We start from the raw sequence: 11,706 nt of genomic DNA, 5'->3' as shown, positions 1-11,706 counted from the left end.
TTTCTGGGGCCCTCGTACTACAATTCCCAACAACAGAAGTACCCCATATTGAAATTCCCTACAACAGAGGAGAGCCAAGATTCACTACAATTCCCACAAAGAGTTCCCATTTTAATCTAATGACCACAATCAATGAAGCCTTTTAATACAATTACCATGAAGAAAGGAACTCCCGCTGCAATTCCTACAAACAGGCAAACTCACTTCGAAAGAGGTGCTCATAGTACGGTTCCTGAATTTCCTTGCAAGACAGTTTCCATGAACAGTGGCGTACGAATTACAATTCACACAAACAGTGGTGTATCTTTTACAATTCCTATGAACAGAGTCATAGGAATTACAGTTCCCACAAACAGTGGCATACGTATTACAATTCCCATGACCCATGAACAGTGGCGTACGTATTACAACTCCCACGAACAGTGGCATACATATTACAATTCTCATTAACTCTGGCATATGTATTATAGTCCCCATGAACAGTGGCATACATACTATAATTCCCATGAAAAGTGGTATATGTACTAAAATTCCCATGAAAAGTGGCATATGTACTACAATTCCCATGAAAAGTGGCATATGTATTACAATTCCCACAAACAGTGGTGTATGAATTACAATCCCCATAAAACAGTGGCGTATGCATTACAATCCCTACAAACATAGGCGTATATATTACAATTCCCATTAACAGTGGCATATGTATTACAATTCCCGTGAACAGTGGCATAGGAATTACAATTCCCACAAACCATGGCGTATGAATTACAATTCCCGTGAACAGTGGCATAGGAATTACAATTCCCACAAACCATGGCGTATGAATTACAATTCCCACGAACAGTGGTATATGAATTACAATTCCAATGAACAGTGGCGTATGAATTACAATTCCCACAAACAGTGGCGTACAAATTACAATTCCCACGAACAGTGGCATACGAATTACAATTCCCACAAACAGTGGTGTATGAATTACAATTCCAACAAATAGTGGCATATGAATTACAATTTCAACGAACAATGGCGTACAAATTACAATTCCCACAAACAGTGGCGTATTAATTACAATTCCCACGAACAATGGCATATGAATTACAATTCCAACGAACAGTGGGGTATTAATTACAATTCCCACGAACAGTGGTGTATGAATTAAAATTCCCACGAACAGTGGCGTACGAATTACAATTCCCACGAACAGTGGCGTACGAATTACAATTCCAACGAACAGTGGCGTAGGAATTACAATTCCAATGAACAGTGGCGTACGTATTACAACTCACGGGACTGCTACTATAGTAAAGGAGCTAAAGTACACAGAATGATGCCACTTGGCACAAATTGACCTTGACCCCCACTGTGCATGCACACTATTATTTTAGCGTCCTACCTCACTTCCGCTCTTTACACTAGTGCTTGCAGCGATTCTCAACATGTGCGCTGCGGCGCCCTTCTGCGCCACGACTATCCCCCAAGTGTGCCGCGAAAATTTCATGGATAGGTGTATAATATATATATATATATATATATTATATACTTATATATATATATGTGTGTGTGTGTGTGTGTGTGTGTGTGTGTGTGTGTATGTATGTACGATTATGTGTCCGTAATGACCACAAGATAAAACTGGAGTATTTGGATATGTTACTAGAGAGCTTATGGATAAGAACTGGAAAGGAACACCCTCATAATTATAGCCCTAAAAGCCCAGAAAATATTGCTGCAGTTCTCGACCTCATATCTGTGTGAACTAGGATTTTCAACACTCACAAACATCAAAACTAGCAAGAGGTCTAGATTGCTGAGTGTTGAAGAGGAAATGAGTGTGCCTGTCCTAACATCGAAAGGATAAGCAAATCCAGGTATGATTACTCTACAACTAGAATGTATGTTGTACATCATTCCCATGTGCTCATTAATTCATTCATATATAATAATAGAAAAAAATATAATAATAACAATTATTACTATTATTATTATTACAGTATTATTCATTATCATAACCATTACACATGTGTGCACACATATTTGAACTAATATTATGGGTAGCCCTACATAATGCGTACCTTTGTGTCAGTTGAATATGTAGCACACTTATATAATTATAGTTTTAATTACACTGACTGTAGAGTTGGTGCGCCGTCAAAGTCCAGAATATATCATTAATGCGCCACTAAGCAATAAAGGTTGAGAACCTCTGGAGAAGGAATGTGTGTAGTGCGCGTGGTCATTGCTTTGAATATGATGAAGAAAGTTGGGCAGATAATCTGCATAAAATTTTGCCAAAAGCTTGGCAATGACTGCGTACAGACCACTCAGAGTTGCAAAACATGTATGGAGAGGAGTCAAAGAGCTCCACACAAGTAGAAATGATTTCAAGATGGCTGACAAAACTGTGTGTGTAGCTGTGAGGGGGCAGTCATCGAATCACCATCATCAGTAAGTTATTGGAGGAAGAGCAGATCAGTCAGATTCAATTCAGTCCATTCTCACCGAAGATTCGGGTATGAGACGTGTCTGCCAAGTTTGTGCCAAAACTGCTTTTAGCTTAAAAAAAAAAAAAAAAAAAAAAAAAAAAAAAAAAAAAAAAAAACAACAACAAACAACAACAACAACAACAACAACAACAACAACAACTCGGGTTTCAGTTGCCCAATATCTCCTTGATGAGCCCAGAACAATGAAAACTTTTTCAAAATGGTCGTAACGGGTGATGAATCTTGGGTCGCGGCTTTGACCCTATTATCAATGCTCGCTCAGTCTTTGCAGTGGAAGTCCCTAACTTCTCCAAGACCGGAGAAAGCACGAATGAGACGAAGCAATGTGAAGACACTGTAGAAAGTTTTCTTCAACTACAAGGGAATTGTCCGTCATGAGTATGCTCCACCTGGTCAGACAGTAAAGTAAACGAAGAGTAATACTGTGGCCTGCTGTGGCATCAGCGGTATGCTATACATCAGAAAAGGTCACAATTGCATAGCATCTGATAAGTGGCATTTGCACCATGACAATGCGCCCCCTGCCCATTCAGCACAGCTTATGCAGCAGCTTTTGGCCAACCACAAAATCCCCCAGGTCCGACACCCACCATATTCCCTAGATCTCACTTTTTTCTCTTTCCAAAAATCAAATCCCACTTGAGAGGAAGACGATTTCATGAAGTCGAGTAGATAGATCCAAGTGAATGCAGTGAAATCGACTTCCAGGAGTGCTTCCATCAATGGAAACAACAGCACTGGATAAAGTGTGTGGCTTCTGAAGCGGGATACTTCGAAGGAAATTAAATGCTAAAATGGTACTTGATGTAGTTTCCTTTTTATAGCACCAGTCCAAATACTTTATGATCACAACTCGTACTCGTACTTCGATTCCCATTAACAGGGGCACTTGCATTAAGATGAACTGGGATGTTTTTCACTGAAATTCCAGGGAACAGTATTGCTCATGCTACAATTCCCACAAAATGGGGAATTGTACTGCAGTTATTGTGAAGAGGGTCCTCATCTTACAATTCCACAAACATGGGCACTCATACAATTCCAATGAACACAGGCAGTCATACCACAATTCCACGATCAGGGGCACTCTTACTGGTACCACAATGCCCTTGAACAAGGTAACTCTTACCAAAATTTCAAAGAACATGAGTTGAGTTGAATGTAGAATTTAGGCCAAAGGCCAAGCACTGGGACCTATGAGGTCATTCAGCACCAAATGGAAATTGACAGTAAAAAGTTTGAAAGGTGTAACAGGAGAAAAACCTCGCAGTTGTACTATGAATCAAGTGGTAGGAGAGGGTGGCAAGTAAGATGAAGAAAGAGAATATGAAAGGAGGTACAGTAAAAGGAATTACAGTGTTGCAGCTAGGGGCTGAAGGCATGCTGCAAAGAACCTTAAGTAATGCCTACAGTGTTTCAAAGAACATGAACAGTCATACTACAAGTTCCACAAACAGGGGCTCTCATCCCTCAGTTCCACAAACAGGAATTCTTATACTAGAAGCTGGGGCACTTGTACCACTACCACTATGACTATGAACAGGGACAGTCATTCCAAAATGTTAATAAACAGGAACTCTTGCAACACTATTCCTATGTACACAGAAACTCATACCACAATACCCACTAACATGGGCATTTGTATCATACCACAGTTCCCAAGAACAAGGGCAGTCATACTACACAAGTCCTACAAACAGGGGCTCTCATGCCCCAACTCCACAAACAGGGGCACTAACACCTCCATTCCCATGAACAAGGAACCCTCATACCACACAAGTCCCTCAAACAGGAGCACTCATTACTTAATTCCTAAGAAAAAGGGCAGTCAAACCACAATTTCCACAAACATTGGCTTTTATGACCCAACCCCACAAACAGGAGCACTAATACTTCCATTACCAAGAAAAATGGACCCTCATACACAATTTTCATAAACACTGATAATTTAATTGTTAATTTGAGTTCTGTTGCTTTCAAAAATGTGCAAATGCATAGGTAGGATGACCAGACGTCCCCCTTTCCAAGAGACAGTACCCCCAAAAATCACTACCTTCGGGGGACATACTAACATCGCACCTAACTGGGAGGGGGAAATCGACCCTTCTCCGGGGGCACCTTCTATTAACTCTGCATTAAGGAAAACATCTAATACTAACCAGTGGAAGATAGGCAGCATTATAATGGGCCACAATTTCTTATAGGCCTAACCTATGAAAACGCTGCAGAATAGTTATATAGATCTACCAATTAAAATTCTAATTTTTAAATATAAAAACAAGAAATTCTAGGCAATAACTCTGCACGGACTGCAAGGAACAGTCCCATGAATACGAAAGCCACTTTGGGCATCAAATGTATTTCGCCTTGTTTAGTATTGGCACCTGGAGGTTAATTACAGTCGACCCCCTAAAGATAACAGTAAAGTCTTCATAAGCAACCCAAATAATATAGGAAACTGTAATTTCCAAAGAAATACCGGGTAGTTTAGAGCTTACCAGGCCCAACCGCGCGACAACCAAATCCTTCCACATAGGTAAGTAGTTTGACCTCGGTAGGATTCTCTTGGATAGGATAGTATACATTGTTGAAAACTAGAGGTTAGGAGTAAAATTTCATCCCCCGAAACTGAAATCAGGAATGTGCAATACATGACAGCTAACATTTTTCTATTAGTAGTTTTCGTCTCATTGTCATTTCTGTTGTGTATCCCTCCGCCTATTTTCTTGTCTGAGCTTACCGCCATCTATAGCTGTAGGTTATGACTAGAAATTTGGTCAAAGATACCTTAGTTGGGTGGGCCCGGTAAACTGTAGCCACTCCAAAATACCCGACGCGAAGATATTACCTAAACATAAATATTTTATAGCTAAAATATAAAAATAAAATAACCATTCCTACCTGGAGGTCCAGTGTCAAGCTGAAATTGGTAGGTGAGGCGAAAACTCCACAATAATTTGTACATTTTTACTTATTTGAGCTTAAATAACAGTGTAATATGGCAGGCTTAAGCAGCGGCAAAGCTATTTAAAAGTGAAAATAAATATCGATAAATACCAACGAAAGATGACATTGGCTAGCTATAAGAATTCAGGCACAATGGATACCTAGGGTGCTAGCTAGCTAGGTATAGCCTAGGACCTAGTATAGCCTAATACCTGCACTAATATAAACCACGACTCCCGAATTACCTCCGATTATATACGATAATGATCAAAATTATTGCAATTTTACGATCGAAAATGAAAACACAATAACGTTCACTGTTTCTATAAGACGACAAGAGACCCACAATGTAAACAGGAAGAGTTGAAACTGAAAGTCTCTTTTATTTAAGTCACCGACGAAAAGTTTGAGAATTTGAGACTTCAATATTGTTTCTAAATTTGAATCGAGTTAATCTAATATTTACGGAATATAAATTCATATTTTAAAACTTTCTTTAAGCTAATATAATAAAATATCTAAATAAATTGTCTCACAAGTTATAAAAATAAAATTTTATAACATTTCACGTATGAGAATTGGTGACCAAGCTACTTCTTATTTTAACTTCTTTTAACCAACTTCCACTCAGTTTACTTAACATTTTTCAATCAGTTTTAACGAAGTTAATAATAAACTTCAATCGAGTATATTAAAAAGTAACTAAAACTCATCAGTATAGTAAAAATTGCTAATAAACCAAACTAAAAATAAGGAAACAACACAAAAATCCATCTCCCTAAAGGGCGTACAGTTTCACCTTCGTGTTGACAAACAGTGTGTAATACATTACTTGAAGTGATTCAGTCGTGAAATCTCATAATAATATCGAAGGAATTCAGCGTCGAAAACTTGTAATTTATAAGTGTCATCTCTACTTATTTAACAAGTTGACTTTACCCATTTGATATAGGTGCTTTTAGCTCTATGTACCACTTAAGTTTGTTGATTTATAATTGAAAAGCGTAAAGTAATTTAGGACGAACCGAAACCAATTGAGTGATTTCGTGTTAAAATGTCTCTCATTTTATCGTTTAATTATTTTAAAATGGTAATAATGATAATGATTATGAATATTGTTGTGATGATAATGTTGATTATGATTATAGATAATTGGGAGAAAATTTTTCAAAAAAACAAAAAAAAAGTATCAGAAATTATTGCTTGGAACGAAAACTGACAAGCTGAATTCTTCCCAGCATGGAAGGATAATGTAAGTAAATAAGTCCCTCTCTTATATTACTTTTTTATTGTTTCTCTCACTCATATTACATTTTTACTCCCCTCACTTCTGTTACTTATAATTTCTCTCTCTCTCTCTCTCTCTCTCTCTCTCTCTCTCTCTCTCTCTCACTAATATTACTACGTTTTTACACTTTCTCTCACTATTATTACTATTTTTCTCTGGCTCTCACTTATATTTACTTATATTTTCTAAGTGTTTATCTAGACTAAATATTTCAATTCCCAGTCCATGTAATTTTTGTTTTATTTGGGAAGTTTTTTTGTTATTTGTCCTTTCATCGTAATTTTTTTCATGTTTGTAATTATTGTATTTTTGTAAAAATAATTCGGCATAGGCCTAATTTTTTTAATGTGGATTTGGACATAGGCGTGTAATGATCGGTATAGTGCCTCAAAAAATGGTATAGGCCTATTTCGCCATGTGAAATTACTCCTAGATTCGTAATTAACGTTATAATTTGTACAAATTGTGCATAGTCCTATTTTTTCATATGGAATTAGGCATAGGATTGTAAATATCGCTATAATTTTTTAAAAATTGGGTATAGCATATTTTTTTTCAAAAATAGAATTAGTTATAGACTTTTAATTATCATTATATTTCGGTTGAAATTTGGCATAGGCTAATTTTTTAAATATAGAATTGGGTATAGACTCGTCATTTTCATCTTATCCCTTAGTAATTACGTATAGGCCTAGGCCTATTATATGCCTGCGCCAATTTGTAAAGCTACAAATTATATTGCAATTTTTTTCCTCAAAGTGATAATTTTTTTTAGATTTTCATTTTTTATCAATAACATTAAGCATAAGCCTATGAGGATATGTACAGTTTACCCACATCTTAAACACAGCACAGGTTAAGTATGCGCATAAAACATAACAATTATTTTCTCAAAGACATATTACGTACAGGCCTCATATATGTGACAAATAATATTTATTATTTATCATGTATTTCTTTCACACAAAGCAAGAACACTATGATGTATAATTCTCTCTCTCTCTCTCTCTCTCTCTCTCTCTCTCTCTCTCTCTCTCTCTCTCTCTCTCTCTCTCTCTCTCTCTCTCTTTTAGGCATATGTGTGACGGAACAATTATATACCTTTCAAATCCTTTATTATATTGTTGCATACTTGCTTAGACGTACTGAAAGATGCTCTCTCTCTCTCTCTCTTCTCTCTCTCTCTCTCTCTCTCTCTCTCTCTCTCTCTCTCTCTCAGGCATATGGGTGACCGAACAATTATTATACCTTTCAATCAAATCTTTTATTATATTGTTGCATACTTGCTTAGGCTTACTGAAAGATTCTCTCTCTCTCTCTCTCTCTCTCTCTCTCTCTCTCTCTCTCTCTCTCTCTCTCTCTCTCTCATATGATAGAACATAACTTCTTCTTGTGTATTATTGCAGTCATTAAAATTAAACAAAGGTATAGAATTTTTTTTTTTTTTTTTGCACGATTGATCATTTAGGCCGTGCCCACAAGGTATATTATATACATATATATATATATATTATATATATATATATATAATAATATATATATATTAGCTCCTCAAGCCATGCCCAGCTGGTGTTGACAAACCGGAAACTGATGACTGGGTATGTGGCTGAAAGTACCCATCCTCCAATCCTTGTGTGCCAACCCCCAGTTGATTCACACAGATTCATACATCCGGACGATGATGCCCCTGGGAGATAGACCCACTGGGTGGGGTAGGGGGATCATCATACTGGCACCGTCATGCCCCGGGTATCTGGTTCATGCCCGTTGGTAAAATGGATCTCTGGGGCATATTATAAATGAATCCATGTTTCTGTCTGTTTTAGTTCAACGTGAGAGATACGCTTTTCGGTATAAGGCGGTTCAAGTCTCTCTCTCTCTCTCTCTCTCTCTCTCTCTCTCTCTCTCTCTCTCTGACTGTCTTACACTTACATAGGTTCTATCTGGTAAACTTAGACCTACCAGGTAGGCCTATACAGGTTACTTAAACCGAAATTTAGCACGTGCATAGGGTACCTGGTACGAATCTTATGCCTATCACTTATGTAGGATTACTTATAAAGGTTTCTTGGAGAGAAATTTAACACTTATATCTGCTACTTAGTGCAAAATTTAGGCCTACCGTTTATATAAGTTACCTGGTGCAATATTTAGGCCTACCACTTATACCTATATGTTACTCAGAAACAAATTATCCTTTCCGTAAGAGGTCGTCGCTTACAGTGTGCCCTGCGAGGTCCCAAATGCGTTGATTCATGCCTTTTGCTTCTCTCCATTCCCACTTAGCTGTTCAACTTCTTCAGGTTTGCCGGCTTGCTGAGTTCAGCTCTGTAAACTTCCTTTTCTTTATGGCAGTAGGTACCCACAGGTGACGGGATAAGGGTTCTGGAAGACGCTGCCGTAGTTTCCGGGTGTATTATTGTGGTGGGGGAAGGAAGGAGGGGGATAATTTGGAACTTTTTGGGGGTTGGGGGGGGGGGGGCCCCATTAGAAGATAACATCGAAGAGGAAGAGGGTAGGTGATGTTTGGGGGGGGGGTTGGGGGGGTGGTGGTGTCCTGGGGGTAAACCACCCAAGGACATTGCAGCTGTGTGATCACGAGATGCTGGCTAGCTGGCTGTGTTGGACTGGGCTCAAACACCTGCCTATGGGCACCTGCCCCCCACACCTGCCTGCATGCCCGCCTGCATCTGCGTTTCCCTAAGCACCTGCTCCTCCTTCTTCTAAGGGAAGTCCGTAGCACAAAGGAATTTCCTTATGGGACTGAAAACCTGGTGTAACATTTCTGTATAGGTCTAAAGAGAGGCTTCCTAAGCCTATGGAAAGCATAGTCTTCCTGGTTCGAATTATATATATATATATATATATATATATATATATATATATATATATATATATATATAATATATATAGAGAGAGAGAGAGAGAGAGAGAGAGAGAGAGAGAGAGAGAGAGTTCCCAGCATTTTTAAAGTTTCTCCATCTTGATTAACTTATTCTAAGTAACCCTTTTTCCTTAGTTTTTAAAGACAATTATCTATTATCAATATCATTAGGATATATCTGCTGCTGACGTCTCCTGAATTTCGGTGTATCGGTTTTCTTCATTTATCGCCTTTTCTTATAACCAACACCCCGCCCCCCGCCCTCTCTCTCTCTCTCTCTCTCTCTCTCTCTCTCATCTCTCTCTCTCTCTCTCTCTCGTTGGACAAAATAATATTTACAGAAGAGGACATTAAAAACATAATAATACAAAAACTAAAGTTCAAATCTTCTGGCCCGGATGGGATTTATCCAAGAGAAATCAAAGAGCTAAAAGAGGAGATAGTTCCTCACTTATGTAAACTCTAAAGAAAAAGTGCAGAACAACGAAAGGCACCAAAATGATGGAAACTAGGTAATGTGCCACCATTTTACCAAAAAAAAAAAAAAAAAAAAAAAAAAAAAAGTCCGAGAGAAAAGAGCCAGGAAATTATCGACCAATCTGTCGAACGTCGGTTCCTCATAAGATCAAATTGTGGATCACTATATAGAAGATCAAATTGTGGGATCACTTAATAGAAACAACTTGTTCTTGTTGAACAGGCCAACACGATTTCAGACTAAACAGACCCTTCCTATCAAACCTCTTGAAGTTTTTCTATAACATGCTTGGTATTACGACAGTAGTAGAGCGATAGATATATTCTACTTACATTTCCAAACGGCCCTTGACAAAGTTCCACACAAGAAACTAACAACAAAAGTTAAAGCTTTAGGAATTGTATGAGAAATAGCAGACTGGATCGAAGACTGGCTAACTGATAGAAATAAATGGTGAAGAATCAGAATGGGCGGATATGACAAGCGGAGTTCCTGAGGGTTCTGTCCTTGGCCCGCTCTTGTTTATGATTTATGTTAATGCCATTGATATAGGGCTTAATTAGCAGGATAGCCAAATTTGCAGATGACACAAAACTAGGTGTAAATGCAGCGGACCCAGATACAGTGAAAAGTTTAAGAAATGGTCCAAGGAAAAAAGGAGAGTGGCCAAAAAGATGGCAAATGCCTTTTAACCTGGATAAATGTAGTGTTACAAATAGGAACAAACAGCCCTCATGCCAGCTACATGCTGCTTGGGAATGACATAAATAGTGTAGAACAAGAGGAGGACCTTGGATTTATTATTACCAGTGACTTATAATCCTCAAGACAGTACATAAAAGCTGAAAAGAAGGTACAGAAACTAGTGGGATACATAAAGAGGCAGTTCAAACATAGCAACAAGGAAACGGTGCTGCAGCTCTACACATCAATAGTTAGACCTCATCTTGAATATGCAGTATATACAGTTTTGGTCACCAACACTAAGAAAAGACATGAATAGACTAGAAGGGTTAGAAGCAAGAGCCACAAAGTTGACTCAATCCATCAGGCAAATAGGTTACCAAAGACGACTAGAGAGCCTGAACATGTATGGCTTAAAAACACGACGATTGCGAGGACAGCTAATAGAAACATTCAAAATACTGAAGGGCTTGGGTAGACTGTAACCTCTTCACATTAAACGGAAACCAGACAAGAAATAATGGAAGGAAACTAGACTGGAGAGATACAACACATCCCATTGTGGGAACTTCTTTACATACAAGATATGTGACACATGGAATAAACTGCCACCAGAAGTTGTAAACAGCAACAGTGTGGAAGAGTTTAAAAGAAAGCTAGACAAAATAATTAGGACACTGAATGAGCAGTAAAGCTTGCTCCTGGAGATAAGTGAGCACATGTAACTCTCTCTCTCTCTCCTTCTCTTTCTCTCATACGACAAATATACTAAAATATCTCTCTCTCTCTCTCTGCAGTCAGATTTCCCTTAGAGCCTTAACCTAGACCTAACCTAACCTGGGGCCATATTAACGTCAAGGGAAGTGACTATTGCGCAATGGCCGTGGGCAACAACGAGGCCTGCAGAAGCCAAGCCCTCTGA

General features: G+C 38.3%; 1 long non-coding RNA gene across 1 annotated transcript in view; it reads right to left on the bottom strand.

Moving 5' to 3' along the window:
- Positions 1-5,806, bottom strand: part of LOC135199406 (uncharacterized) — a 277,650-nt gene extending 271,844 nt beyond the window's left edge. The window contains exon 1 of the long non-coding RNA XR_010311061.1: positions 5,406-5,806. This is a non-coding gene — a long non-coding RNA (uncharacterized LOC135199406). The remainder of the gene's footprint in view (positions 1-5,405) is intronic.
- Positions 5,807-11,706: the final 5,900 nt, after the last annotated feature.

This window comes from Macrobrachium nipponense, chromosome 25 (genome assembly GCF_015104395.2).
Source record: "Macrobrachium nipponense isolate FS-2020 chromosome 25, ASM1510439v2, whole genome shotgun sequence".
Classification (NCBI taxonomy): domain Eukaryota; kingdom Metazoa; phylum Arthropoda; class Malacostraca; order Decapoda; family Palaemonidae; genus Macrobrachium; species Macrobrachium nipponense.
The sequence above is the reverse complement of the archived record's forward strand: the minus strand, read 5'-3'. Positions and strand labels throughout refer to the sequence as shown.